The 16040-nt window shown below is 31.3% G+C and overlaps 1 long non-coding RNA gene and 1 pseudogene across 1 annotated transcript; both read left to right on the top strand.

Moving 5' to 3' along the window:
• The first annotated feature begins 8957 nt into the window (after positions 1–8957).
• LOC108328743 (uncharacterized) lies at positions 8958–10919 on the top strand. Its single transcript, XR_001832141.2, has 3 exons — positions 8958–9101; positions 9211–9321; positions 10810–10919. It is a non-coding gene; the product is annotated as an uncharacterized LOC108328743 (long non-coding RNA).
• Positions 10920–15014: 4095 nt separating this feature from the next.
• Positions 15015–15711, top strand: LOC108327450 (fasciclin-like arabinogalactan protein 4; annotated as a pseudogene).
• The last annotated feature ends 329 nt before the right edge of the window (positions 15712–16040 follow it).

Below are 16040 nucleotides of genomic sequence, written 5' to 3'. Positions count from 1 at the left end.
GAAGAATCATTTTTATAAATAGTGCAATAATTTTGTTCGAAGGTTACCTTGAATCCTTTATCGCATAATTGACTAATGCTAATTAAGTTGTGCTTTAATCCTTCCACATATAGCACGTCTTTGATCATTAAGGTATCTTCACTTCCAATATCTCCTATTCCAAGGATTTTTCCTTTGTTGTTGTCACCATAGGTGACAAAGCCTCGTTCCTTTTTCCGGAAGCTTGTAAATTTCTTTTTATCTCCGGTCATGTGTTTTGAACATCCACTGTCAAGACACCACATATACTTCCTTGGTTTTGATAATTCCTACAACATAAAAAGAACAAGCTATGTAGGTACCCAACTACTTTGTATGGGTCCTTTGGGTTAGATTAAAAAGATTAAAATCATTTTACAACCCAAGCATATCTACCACTTGGAACACCATAATGCTTAATTTTACATTTGTTAGAAGTATGACCCTTTTTCATACAATAAAAGCATGATGCAACATTTGTGTTCCTGTTAATAGTTCCTTTTTCTACCCATGTTTTGCGAGTTCTATATTTATTTTTAGGAACAAATTTATTAGCAGTTCTATTTTCAGAAATTTTACTACATTCTCCAGTTGTTGTATTTTCAGAAAAATATTTGAATTTTATGCAAGATTCACATTCATTATTAGCAATATATTTTTCTTTTTCATAATATAAAACTTTACTTTTTAAATTTCTGATTTCTTCTGCTTGATATAAAAATTCATTTTTCAAACTTCTGTTTTTTTCAGACAAATTTGTAAATTCAGTTTTCAAATTTTCATTTATTTTAGAGAAATTTTCAGAAGTTTCAAATTTTCATTTTCTTCAAGAATATTTTCAAAATTTAATTTTAATTCTTTGAAATCCTTTTTCAATTTCTTATGAGCTATATCTAATTTTTCGGATTCTACTAATAAAGCAGCATAAGTATCATGCAATTCAGTTTCACTATCATATTGACTAGAATTATCTGAATCGTTAGATGTACTTACTTGGCTTCCAGCAGTGTCGTCATCCGCCATTAGACATATGTTTGCTTCTTCATCAGAACTGCTTGAGTCAGAAATTGATTCGTTGTCATCGTCCCATGCGATGTATGCTCTCTTTTTCTTGAAGAATTTCTTTTCTTTCTTTTCTTCACCCTTCTTTTGATTTGGGCAGTCTGCTTTTAAATGTCCCTTTTCTCCGCAACCATAACATCTATAGTTTGAGGAAGATCCTTGATTTTCTCTCTTTTCGTTTCTGAATCTCCCTTTGCCTTTTGATTTCATGAACCTGTTGAACCTCTTGATTAGTAGACTCAAATTTTCATCTTCTTCTAAGTCTTCATCTTCCATTTTGCTTTTGCTCTTTTCTACCTCAGATTTGAAGGCTAGAGTCTTTTTCTTAGTTTTTGCTTCTTCTTCATCTAGTCTTCCGAGGTCAAGTTCATGCTCTCTCAACTTTCCAAATAATGCAGCCATGGTCATTGTGTTGAGATTTTGTGACTCAGAAATTGCAGTCACTTTTGGTTGCCAAGACCTGTCTAAAGATTTCAAAATTTTTATATTAAGCTCATCAGTATCGAATGACTTACCTAATCCAATTAGATGATTTACGATGTTGGTGAAGCGTTTCTGAACATCTACTATTGTTTCCCCTTGCTTCATCCTGAACATTTCGTATTCCTGGATTAAGGTATTCTTTCTAGCTCTCTGAACATCATTTGTATCTTCATGAGTTACTCTAAGTACTTCCCACATTTCTTGTGCAGTTTTACAAATAGAAATCCTGTAAAACTCGTCAACAGTTAAAGCAGATGAAATAATATTACGAGCTTTTACATCATTACCAAATTTTTTCTTATCTTCAGCAGTCCATTGGTCACGGGGCTTTGGTTCCTGCATATTGTTAGTTGGAACAAAAGGACCAGATGCAACAGCATCCCAAATATCTATATCAATAGATTCCATAAAAATTTGCATTCTAACCTTCCAAAATGCGTAATTTTCACCTGTGAATAGTGGTGGTCTATTGATAGAAGCACCCTCTGCAAAGGTTTGATGTGATCCTGCCATTTGAATGACTATCAAAGCAAGCTCTGATACCAATTGTCAGAGCGGCTGCAGCGGAATGGTTAGCGTGGAATAACAAACCAAGAGGGGGGGTGAATTGGTTCTTACTAAAAACGTGTGCCTTAAAAATTTCTACTCAATTTAAACTTACTTAGCAAATAATAAAGACAATAAAATAGAGTAAGGTTGAGAGAAATTTGCACAGATGATTTTATCCTGGTTCGGATCTTACCAATCCTACGTCCAGTCGCTTATCTCAAACAAGATAAACACTTCACTAATTACAAAACAATTACAAACTACAATCACACAGATACAATTTGTAAAAGTTTAGAAAACACCTCTCTTGATGCCACAAGAGATGAAACAACACCTCCTTTGAATCTTCACAAAGGATGAAACACTTCCTCCGAATACTTCACGAAGGATGACTTCCTCTTCCGAACACTTCCTTAGACACACCAAGGATGAACCAGCTATTCCCTATCATCGTAGCAGTATTTCACCAACTCTACAGACAGAGTTTCCTTAGCTGAGCGAGAGCACACAATTCTCAAGAGTTTCTGAGTATTTGAGCACAAGGGAAGAATTGTAGTTGATTACCTTGAGAGGAAATGAGAGTCTATTTATAGACTCATCCAAAGGCTCTTCCATTTTTCGTTTTCAGCCTTTCTGACTGTGTTAATCGATTATCTTAAGTGGTTAATCGATTAACGCTCCAACGGATAGTCCAACGGCTCTAAAAACGGCTAGTTTTTCAAACGGACACCTTGCTAATCGATTAACAGCCTATGCTAATCGATTAAAGCCCTTGTTAATCGATTAGCATGCAGTGCTGAGCTTTTCCATTGCTCTCTGGAATAATCGATTACTGACCCCTGTTAATCGATTAGCACTGCACAGTTTTTGCTTCTTGGTACATTTTTACATCACTTTTGAATGCATACATAAAACCACTAATTTCCTATGTTCATACAGTTATTACAAAAGTTACAAGTCTTCAAAGATCATTCTTCATGAGTCTTGGTTGTTCTTGACTTGATTTAGATATCATCAAAACTTCATCTTCATCATTTTGCTAACAGAATCAGCAATAGATGAACCCCGTTCAAATCCCTAACCCCCAATCCAGTCTAAACCCCGTTCAAATCCCTAACCCCTAAATCTAGTCAAAACCCCATTCAAATCCCTAACCCTCAAATCGGATGACCAACAACCCCAAACCTCCGCCAACAGTCGCAAAGTCCCCAAACCTCCGCCAACAGTGGCGAAGTCACTGAAGAGTGGAACTCCCTTGCACCGTAGAGACGCTTTGCCGTGACCACCACTGGCACCAGAAGGGAGCTGGATCGGGTGCTAGGCTAGCGGCTCCACCACTGGCACGGGCCGCACTAGGCGGTGGAGTGAGATCTGAGATCGCGTCCGATGGTGGAGTGAGATCTGAGATCGCGTCACGGGTTGGGGTTGCGGGGTGGGATGCAGCCATGGCTTTGGGCAGCGAAAACGGAGCGGCAGCGTTGAAGGAGAGGTGGCGACGACGGAGCAACGGAGCGGCGGAGCAGCGGAGTAGCGGAGTGGTGGCTTTGAGATTTGAGCGAGAGAGAAGAGAGAAGAAGAGGAACTGAGAAGGAGATCTGAGTGAGAGAGAATAAGAGGAACTGAAAACCATTCTATTTTACGGTGCAGTAGTAGCGTGTTTAGGCACCGGTTCTGCGTCGAGCCGAGGCGGTATCCCCTTCATGAAACGCTAGCCAGTCTACAAGACAGTTTTATGCCTCGGGTAGCTTAGACAACCAAGGTAGTAGCACTTTCAAGAACCAGTTCCCCATTAACCGAAACATATAAGTTTTCATTAATTACAAAAACGCTACCGCGTTTGAATATACTTCGGTTTTTCTAAAAATATACTTCGGTTTTTCTAAAACCGAAGCGTATTGGACGTCTTTAAAAGTTGTTTTTTTACTAGTGTGCATGGACCCTAACGCCACATGCTATATTCAAACACTAAATTGACTATATAATAGAATAAAAAATGAACTTATCCTTTATTCAAATTTTGATAATACATATACGTAAAGTTCTATGTTTGAATTCCATTGATGATACCTATTCGTCGAACAAATTAATGATGAAGTAAAAAGCTTAAAGAAAAGATTGAGATTTTTTTAAAAAAGAATAGTAGTTTTAAAAATGAAACTTGATTAATAGCATTTTTGTTTATAATTTAACTTTTTGTAAATGAAATAATTGAATGTAATCTTTAATATTTTTACTACTCCTAAATTATTTTTAATCCTTTATAATTTGAATGTAAAAAAGAAGAGATCTACTTAGTTTGAAGTTTTCCGTAATGGTATAAATAACCATTTATTTATTGAAGAGGAAGCAAATTATTTGTCGGTAAGAATAAATTAGAATTCGGAACAAGAATGCGTGTATTGTTTGTCAGAGTACATCAGGAACCTTGCACAGGCATTTTCAGATAAATATCACCTTTTTCATTCATTTTTTTTTCTGTACTTTTTTCATCTTTCTGCCAAAACATCTTTGCTTAAGATTTTTCTGATTTTCATTTCACAACTAGCACACAACCAACAAAATTCTCCTTAATAATTTTATTTCGAATCTGAATCCAAGTTAAATATAAATGATTAAAATATAACTTTGAATCTTACAATAACAAAAGTTGATTTATATGTAAATGAAAAAAAAGTTAAAACAGTTTGTCTCGCACAAATTTTAACTTTGGTTCTTTTTATTTAAGTTGTTTCACGTTTTTAGTTTTAAAAATGTGATGCAATTTAACATTTTTAATATAGAACTTATGACGTTAATTTAATGTTAAGTGTTAATATATGATTTTTTATTTATTTTTATTTTTTATTTTTTTTATTCAAAAAAATCTGTTGCATGTCAAATGAGGATATTATCATGTCAAATGAGGATATTATCATGTGATAGTGACAGTGATACATGTCATTGTTGGGAAAAATGTCAAAGTGAAAAATCTCAATTTAGTCATTTTATTTATATTTGGTCTTATTTTAGTCCTTATGTGAGAACTTAGAAAATAGAGTATTAGAGCTGATATGTGTTTTAAAATAATGAGACCGAATATTTTTAAATTAAAATAACTCGCCTATATAAATATAATTTCTTAAACTCGTCTCATTACTTAAAACACAAACCATCTCTCTAAAACTATTCTTTTTAGTTCTCTCTCCTGTTCTATAAGAAATCTCACTCCTCAATCATCTGTTTGAAGATCAGAAAGTTCCTATAAGATCACAACTGAGTGATCTCCATTTCTAACCGATCAGTTCTTTGCTTATAGCAAGTAAGTTTCTACATATTTTTCCTTTTGTTATTTGTTTATGATCATGCTTAGGAATCCCTTCGCATGTGTCATGTGTACTCTATTCTTAATTCTTTGTAAATTTATGGTCCTAAGGACTCACTATGATCATGATTTGGTCAATTATAGGCGTTTCTAGAGTTCCTTTAGTCGAAAGCAAGAGTTTCGATGTTCTTAAAGTTCAGTGGCTTTAGTGTAAGGTAAGAAAAGCTAGTTAACTAAAGTTTGCTTGATAGATTGGTCATAATCTTTAATTGCATGAGGATGATGTGCTTGAATTGTATGAATGAACTGAAATAGTAATCTTGGTGTGTTAAATTGCTTGAAAATGAAATGTATTGATGTGAAAATCTATGAAAGTTTTGTATGATTGTTTGTGGAGATTGAAAGTAGTTTTTGGTAAGTTGAAATGGTGGTTTGAAGGTATTTTTGGAGTTACTAAACTGTTATAGATCATTGAGTGGTATTGATTGGAAGAAAAAAATATATTATTGATCTAGAATAGAGGTTTGAGAAGCAAATTACTGAATTATTGGTCTAAAGAGAGGAATTGTGGTTTGGGACAGTTCAATGGGTCCTTAATAACTTGCTTATGATGAGAATAAGTTGATATGTAACTTAGAATAGAATGTTAGTCATGATAGTGTAAGTGTAAAGTTATTTCTAAGGTAGTTTTGGAGGTTTTATAGGGGAAAAATCTAAAAGAAGCAAGTCTGATGTAAAACTGAATGTTTAGGAGTGTTTTTATGTCATTTAAAACTTGTGTGAACCTATGGTTAAAAATGTGATATAGGATCATTTGATAGCTGATAGAGTGAATTTGGCTTGGTATGAGCTACTTTTAGGAGTTTTAATGAGTAGGATTCTAAATTAGATATTTTGGGCTAAATGTGATGGTTGAGAGTCTATTGTTTCAAGCTATTGGTTGCAAAAATTTGGGATTGCAGGGAAAAAATTTATTGGTTTGGAGTGATCATTTTGAGTTAGAAATCTCATTTAAGATGTTTCATGGTGTATAGAAGGTCCTAGGAACCACTCAAAATTGTGGAAAATGAGTGCAAGGTAGGGTACTAAATTCTAATACAACGCTTGAGCGCTCCTTGTAGGACGCTGAGCACCAATTTCCAGAAGCCAGGGTGCTGCGCGCCAGCCTCAAGGTGCTGAGCGCCAGGAAACAGAAGCTAGGGCATTGAGCACCAACTTCTTCTTCTCTTTAGGTGTTTTTAGGCTTTCTTGTGATTTTTATGGGGTGTCTAATATTTTATGATGGATGCTTAGTAATTCATTTGTTCTTTGGCATGGTTATATGATGATTTATATGTGAATGAAAAATGATAAAAAGAGTTCTAAGGAGGAACTTCTCATGGTGATTTTCAAGTATTGTAAGTATGAATATAGGAAACTCAGTCTTGAGGTTCATTTTGACACTCTAATGATCATCGATTCTCAAGTAGAGAGGTGTGAGGCATGTGGTGAGAGTAGCAGGAGGTCACAGTCTATGAGCTTTACCTAGCTTAAGGCGAATAATAACGGACTAACCTTGTGCGGTAGCTTGGGGTAAGTAGTTGTTTCACCACTACAAGTGCACGAACTGTCATAACTCGATATTCATACTAAATCTGGATAGTCTAGTCTAGGTCTTTGCAAGTTAAGATGTTTGATTTGTGTTATGTTAAACCTGATTAAATTGTGAAATGCTCATGTATATAGTTAATAGTTTTGCATCACCAGTTTACCCTTGTTTTTTTCTTTGTCTGTTTGTGTATGTTTTTCTCTTTTGCAATGATCACTTTAAATTGGTGGGAGCTTAGAGAGTGAACATCTTCTAGTTGTTTCAGCGTGAGGAGGATGATGAAGCAACATCATATAGAAAGGTTTGTTTTCAAGTGTAGAATTTCCTTCTCTAGAAGCCTCAAATTCTCTGTAAGTTATCATTATGTAACATTTATTTTAGTAATTTTATACTATTAAAATAGGATGTAATAACCTAAAATGGAACAATTATATCCTCTTCAAATTAAAATTTAATTTAACTTTTATATAACTCTATAATGTTATTTTCATAAAATATTTTATAATTTATATTTTACATTGAACTTTATTTAAAATTTGAAAACTTTTAATAAAAATATGATTATAATACTTATTTTAATTGTTTTATAAAATTATTTTAAAATTTTATATTTTGAATTTATAATATTGTTATTTTTAAATAAATTTAAATGTAAAACTTTATTATTGAACCTTATTTAACAATATAAATTTTAAAATAATTTTATAACAATTTAAAATAAATATATTTAAACTTTTAAAACAAAATTTAAATAAAATTTAATTTAAATAAAAGTATAAAAAAATTTAATAAAAATATCATTATAATAATTATAACATTTTTTAATTATTAAAATATCATTTAATAAAAGTATCATTATAATATTTATTTAAAATTGTTATAAAACTAGTTTAAAATTTTATATTTTAATTTATAATATTATTATTTTTAAACCAACTCTAATATTTGTATACAAAGTATTAGTATATAAATATTAAAAACAAAATTTAAATAAAGTTTAATATAAAATATAAATTTAATATGGTTGAAATGATTTAATAAAAATATTAATTTTAATGAAAATATCATTATACATATATATAGTTAAATTTAGTCTAATTTAAAGAGGAATGAAATTGTTTCAATTTATAAAAAAAAATTAAAACAAAAGAAAAACTAAATACAAATAAATGAATTAAATTTGAGATTTTTCATATAACAATTTTCTTAACTAACGTGTTACATTATTTTTGTCACATAATAAAATCTTCAGTTAACACATGACAATTTTTTTTTAAAAGATAAAAAAAAAATGAAAAAACACAATAATATATAACATTAAGTAAATGTCGTCAATTTTATACTAATAAAAAATTTTAAATTATATCACATTTTTAAAATTAAACTGAAAAGACCATATTAATGTAAACACAAGGGTTTTAACCAGGAAAAAATTATTAAACTCAATACTTTAAGTTGATTTTGAAATGTTTTACGAAATTGTGATAGATATTAAGTACAAGATCTCCGAGAAAATACCAACCCTCTTTAATATTTATACGCCAGAATTTGACTTTCATTGATAACAAATGGCACTGAAATTCTGAAAACTAATGGACAACCCGATTTTCTAATTTAAATGATTAAAATTTAGTCATTTAAATAATAATATAAATACAGAAATAATATAGGGGATTTTTTTTATGTCCACATTTGTTTTTTAATTTTACTTTTAAATATTTTTTTTTTAAATTAGAATAATCATTTTATCAATTTTACATTTTTAAGTGACTTTTTTTTTTACAATTTGACATTTTTTTAAACATAATTATTATTTTAATTAAAAAATTATAAGACCCTAAAAAATCTAGTATTAGATGTGTTTAAATAATGATACTCTATTATTTTATTTCAAAAATATCAACAGTATAAATAAAATTTCACTAATCAGGAGTTTCATTATCTAAGAAACTTTATCTCTCTAAAACTCTCTTCTTTAAACTTTTTCTGCATTCTCTCTAGTAATCCTAACTCCCTATCTATTGGTTTGAAGATCAGAGACCGCCTGAGGATTCCTTGAGGCGAGATCTTCATTTCTAACCGATTGGTTTCAACTATAGAGTAAGTTGATTTCTACTCCCTTTTTCGTAACTGTTGGTGTCTTTGCATGTAAGGGTTTTCTTAACTCTTTTGGGGTCTGAGTCTTCTTTATGAATTTTTTGTTGATCAGTGGTACTATGGTATATTCTGATCAAATTATCACGAAATGTAGTAGCAAGTAGAGATCTTGGAGCCATAGGAGGAATTTTAGAGTTTTTAGCACCATCAGAGCGTCAACCAGGTAAGGGAAGCTAGTTTTTTGGTTTGGATTTGGTATGCATGTAATATTTGATGATTGTATGATGATGTGATGATTGAGTTGTGAATTTTAATTAAATCATGAAATTTAGTATGATTGGGTGCATGAGAAAGATGGTGAATTGAATTGAAAACTGATGCATGATGGGCGTCTGCTTCGTTGCTGTTAAAATTTGTTTATTGAATGAATTTGTGAATGTGAATTTAGTGAGTTTGAGCTGATATGTTTTTATAGAACTTGGGTATGGAATATAGTAGTAGAAAGGTCACTTTTATGCATAAAATTGGGGGGTTTTAACAAGTAAGATTCTAAGATCATGGTTTAAGGAAAAGTTTGCAGTTTTGGGAACTATCTTAGGGTCATTTACGGCTGAGCTAGTCTCTTCTTGTAAAAAAATCTAGTAGGTCGTCTGGGTAAGGGATCGTTTGGGTAAGGGATCGACTGGTAAGAGATCGTCTGGGTAAGAGTCGTTTAGTAGATAATCTGTTGAGGAGTTGTTTGGTGAGAAGTTGTTTGGTAAAGGATCGCCTGACAAGGAGTTGTTTGGGTAAGAGATCGTCTGGGTAAGGATCGTCTCGTAAGGGATCGTTTGGGTAATAGTCATCTAGCGAGAAGTTGTCTGGTAGGAATTAAGTTGTGGGGAATCTCAAATTTGGGGTTCTGGACATACGTTTTGGACGTTATTTAGGTCATTTTGGGGGGTTTTGGGCCCTTCCCGAATTGTTGGTGAGGGTTTCAGGGTTGTTTTCTTTGTCTAGTGTGGGTATCAAGCTTTCATGAAGAAAATTGTATTATTGTGTGATTATTATTTCTAGATTTTTATAAATGATTTTATACTTGGAATACCTTGAGTATGTGATGATAATGATGATGTTTATGGGGTGATTAATGGAGATGTGCATACGTATATTTATGATTTATGAACCTCTTTATGGGTATGTTTATGGTTGATGAATATTATGATGTATGTTGTGAGAATGAAATATGGGTAATGTGAGAAGAATCTCAAGGATAGATTCTATGTTTAAGTTAGTTGGGGTGAATGCTTGATAGTGAGAGTTTGGAGAGAAGGTATCCTGATATTCTACCAACCATTCAACTCATGTCGAGTGAATGGGGTGATGAAGAGAATGACAGGAGGTCTTTACCCTGATCCATTGGGTTGTGCAAGGGAAAACTAACCTTATGGGGAAGTAGGTCGTGTGACATTTGTTTATGACTCTATAGAGTATAAATACTACCATGGGTGTAAACCTTCAGCGAAGTCTATGTCAGCATTAGATCTGGATCATCGAGTGGAGAGGTTTAAGTGTGATATGATAAAGTGTTTGATGGGTTGTTTTGAATGTTTATATATGATTTATCATACTAAATTTTAATATGTTGATTTCTTTGTATAATAACTTACCCTTGCTTTTGTGTTGTTTTTTTGTATGTGCTACAATCTCTTTGACATTGATCACCATTTAGTGTGAGGAGAGGATGTTGTAAGTGTTAGCCCGTCGTTGATAGAGCCAGAGGATACCGTCAAGTGATATTCAAAGTTTAGCATATAAATATATGTATAAAGATGCATATATATATATATATATATATATATATATATATATATATGTATATATATAATTACTTAGACGTTTTGTATAATAATTTATCTCTTTTAAGATACTATGTCTTTAGGAAGTTATAAAAATATGTGTTTTTATTTATATAGTTATTACTTTGAGCGATAAATTATATATTTTCTTGTCTATATGTTATATTCTATCAAATGTAGAATATTTTGTTTAGTAGATTTTTTATTATATTAGATGTTACAAAAATTACGTACAAAATATATAAAATAATATTTACAATAAAATTAAAAAAAATATTTATATTTAATATTATGATTATAATAATAATAACAATAATAATATATTATTTTTAATATCATAAATAAAAGTTAACACTTGTTTTCACTAGTATGTGAAAAAAAAATTGATATAAAATTGTAATATAAGATATCTATTTATACAGAATTTAATTAAAATAAAATTATTTATATACATATATAAAGTATGAAACAAAAAATTTTAAGTACAAAAGATATTTAATCTTTGAATTAAAAATCACAGCTCATTATTTTATACCAGATAAATTGAATAATCTTATAAATATTTATGTAAATAGAATTCATGTAGCTTCAAGAAAAAAAATATTGTAAATTCACCTTATATTAAATAAGTATGTGTCATTGTATTAAGGATATTCTTTTAATTGATATATTTTACTAAGGAAACTTTGAAGACTAATCTAAAACTCAAAAAAAAAAATTACATTCTGATTAAATAATTATTTCAACTGCTCTTATAAAAAGGAGTCAAGTCCAGCAAAGGAAGGTGGTAGATTATTTCAACTGCTCATATAAAAAGAGTCTAAGTCCAGCAAAGGAAGGTGGTAGAGAGGGTGAGAGATAGAGAAAAAAAAGTGTGACAACACAAATAAAAAGAGTTTAACTACTACTAATTAATAGTTTATAAAAACTTTCAATTTTTAATTAATGCTATTATTTTAAAGAGACCAGACATTTATTATTTTATTTATTTATTTTATAATTATTTATTATTTTATTTATTAATGTTATTTGTTCATTTTGATGTCTCTTATAAAATTTTATTTAATAATTATTGTACATGATTGAACATATAAAACTATTAAGGATAATCATTAAGTAGAGAAGTATTACAGTTACCCATATACAAATATATATTGAATATAGATAATTATAAAATTAAACTAACAGAATTATAGTTTTCAAAAATTAATACAATTGTCAATCAATCAAATTTAAGTCGTTGCGTCATTGATATCTTGAACTACAAAAACTATTATATTTTTATTTGCTTATATCATTAAAGTAACAAAGAAAAAAAATACTAAAGAAAGAGTAAGGTAATGAACAAAATTATTTTTCTTAATTATTTAAAGTATGTCATATATATATAAATAAACTAAACATATATAAAATACAAATTATCAATATATATTCACACAAACAAATAATACTATACTCAATTATTTAAATATATGTCTTTGACATTGGACTTTAGTGTAAGTATGCACTTATAATAGTATTTATACAAAGTTATAAACAAAGAGATTATCATTCTACTACTTACAAAGTTAATCTCCTTCAAGTCCATGACAAAAAAATCTAGTGGCTAGGATCTCCTATAATTATCACCTCATAACTCATTCTACTATATTTGAGGGTGAATAGTTATTAGAGTTCAAGATACCTATATACTGACCTTCTATATGTTAATGCGTACACTAACAAAATCACAACCAATCCTCCTTGAATTAGTACTAATCATTCTTAGATAAATATCATAATCAACCATCATTTTAACATTTACAAAATCACACATTAAACCAAAAAAATGAGATAATAATAGAACTATACTCTGTAATTTTGCTCAATGAGTAGGGTTTGAAAGCCCACTCGCCCAACGACCAAATAGCTCGCCCAACGACCAAATAGCTTGCCCAACGACCAAATAGCTCGCCTAATGAGTAATCACTAGAGCTCATAGACTTAAAATTCTTCTAAAGTTGACCAACAAGACTTATTTCACCCAGTCACGACCAATTCAGTGAACTCTCTGACTTTGACTTCGTTCAACAAGTATACTCTCGCCCAACGACCACTAAGCAATAACTCTCTAACTTTGACTTCGCTTAACGAGTATATTCTTACTCAACGACAACCAAGTCAGTTGTTCTATGAATTTAGCTTTGCTAAGCGAGTATGCATAATTTTGTAGAACATAATTCGACAAATTTATGTCATTCCAACCTTGTCAAACAATTCAACAACTATTGGAGATGCCAAAAGCATACCAATTTCAAATTACACTACCTTCAATTATTCAAACAATATCATCTGAAACACAAATCAGACAACATTCCCAAATTCATCATATAATTCAAGTAAACCAAATTACAACCATAATATCAATTTCACACATCCTTTCTTAATCACACAACTCAATCATCAAGTAAAATACTATATAAGATACCATTTGAAATTACAAGGTATCAATCACATAAAATTGTGCAATTACCTTCTCTTACTTGAAAGGTGGATTAAGATGTCCAAAGAGCCCTTTTAACACCCTCTAACACACAAGAAGCTCTATCTATGCCTATGAACAACACAAACACGATTATGACGCACCATTAGAATCACTAAACAGTAGAGACTAACAATGAAAACTCAAACACTACATGTGAGCCAAAAATAGTCACGTGCAGAAAAAGAACAAATAAATCAAGAAAAGAGGCAGAAAATCAACTTAGTTTATTGAAGAAATTATTTAGACAAAAATAAAGAGTTCACCACAAGGATTACTCAAGTAGTCTCTAATCTCCATACAAACGGAGGTGATAAAACTTAGAGAAAAAGAAAAGAGCTCTAGGAGAAACGTTTTTAGAGAAAATGTGTATTTTTAAATGATGAAACTTATTTATACTTTAAAATTTTAATATTAAAATAATCGAGTCTCCTTATCTTACACTAAAACACGATATTCTTACATGAATGATTTTTAATTTACTGTTGTTATTTAATATATCTAATTATATATATGGGCTTTGCTAGCTTATGTAACCTCTTAAAGTCTACCAAATTTTAGTTGACAAAAAAATCCCTATTCATAAAGAAAGACATACTTTAAATAGAAGGGTATTTTAATAATTTTTATTTTTAATTTAAAATAAAAAAAATCAGAAATTATTTAAATACTTAATCTTAAAACTTAGACTTCATAATATAAGAGGATATTTTTATCAATTAAAATTTGATAAACTTTAAGAGGTTATATATATATATATATATATATATATATATATATATATATATATATATATATATATATATATATATACTATCTAGTGTTAATAATTATTTAGTTTTATTTTTATTTTTTCTAAACTTTAATTTACCTTATAAAATGATAATAATAATAAAATTTTGGTGAATTTTGTAGTTGGAGGCTTAGTTAGATATTCAAATGCGTATGATTAGTTTCGACAAAACTTATTTATTCCAACTAATAAAAAAATGTAATATTAAATCAATTTTTTTAATATAAATAAAATATATTGATAAAATTGTAAATATAAGGTTTAATCATCTCAGACATCCTTATTTGTATATGGTTGTCTCAATTAGGTCCTTGTATTGTAAATGTTCTCAATTAAGTCCATGTTTCTGTAAAATTGAGTCAATTGAAGCCTTGTCGTTAATTTTGTTATAACGGTGTTAAGATTGCAATGATGTAGGATGCTGACTTTGCAATGTGAGATACATGGCAGAGTTACGTGGAATTTAATTATTTTAAATTTTAAAAAATTATCCTTTTCTTTCTCACATTCATCTCTCCTCTTTATCCTCTCCACGCCGTCTCCCTCTGCCTCCCCCGCCGTACCCTTGGCAACTCCTGGCGGCTCCCATAGGAGAAGTGCGTCACCAAATCCTCATGCGCGACCCCCAATCTGGCCTCGTCTCAATCCGCTCCCCCCTTACTTCCTCTCAAACATCATCGTTTTGTCCCTCGTCAAAACCCTACCCTATACTATGTCACCATCTTCGCCATCAATTCCCTTCTCATCCCTATGACCTTGACCTCATGACGTCCGAAATCTGCCTCAACATCGTCCTCAACATCACCAAAGCCGTAATCGATGGCCACAACTTCAACGTCATCGCCTCAATGCTCGCGGCCTCCGGTGTAGTTCAGGCAGTGTTGGTGATTCGGATACTAAGTTTGAATTTCATTAGTTAGTTTCTACATGTTACTTATGTGAAACACTCTATCATATGTACATTATTTAGACTTTGACATTTAACTAACTATTTAATTTCCAATTTTAGGAATTTGAGGCTGATGAGGGTGATGCTGGAATCACTTTTTTTGTACCGGTGGATGATGCCTTTGCTGATCTTCCGCCCTATGTGGCCCTTCAGTCTCTACATGTAGATAAAAAAGGGGTGGTTCTTAAATTCCATGTCCTCCATTCCTATTACCCTCTTGGCTCGCTTGAATCGGTTGTTAACCCCTTCCAACCTACCCTCGCCACTGAGGCCATGGGTGCTGGTAGTTTCACACTCAACATTTCGCGTCTGAATGGCTCTATTTCCATCAACACCGACATTGTACAAACCTCAGTTACACAGACCGTCTTTGATCAGAACCTGTTGTCATTTTTGGGGTTTCCAAGGTTCTCTTGCCTCAGTTTACATTTCTTTTCAGATTTAGCTTGTGCCGGTTTTCTTTTAGCTTGAGCACTGGTGCTAATATTTTCTGTGGTGGCCCCCTTTTCTAGACAATCAATGTTTAGTGGATCTTCTTTAAAGTTGGACTATTTGACCAAATCTCATTTTTTTGAAGATTTTGGATTTGTTGAGAAAGTGAAAATGTCAAAGAGAGTGAAGACAAAAGATGAACTTTTCTTCCCTCTTCCCTCCTTCAAGACCCTCTCATTCGAATTGCCTAGTTCTCCTCACCATCTCCACCACCATCTCACCGGTTCAGCATGACCGAAGAAGTGACCCAGTGACCGAAGAAGTGACCCAGTGACCCATTTGGTACAGAGGTGGGTCCCACCTCGGAGGAGATGGAGAACTCAATGGCTAAAAAAGGTCAAGGGTAAAA

Source organism: Vigna angularis, chromosome 2 (assembly GCF_016808095.1).
Source record: "Vigna angularis cultivar LongXiaoDou No.4 chromosome 2, ASM1680809v1, whole genome shotgun sequence".
Taxonomy (NCBI): Eukaryota; Viridiplantae; Streptophyta; class Magnoliopsida; order Fabales; family Fabaceae; genus Vigna; species Vigna angularis.
The sequence above is the reverse complement of the archived record's forward strand: the minus strand, read 5'-3'. Positions and strand labels throughout refer to the sequence as shown.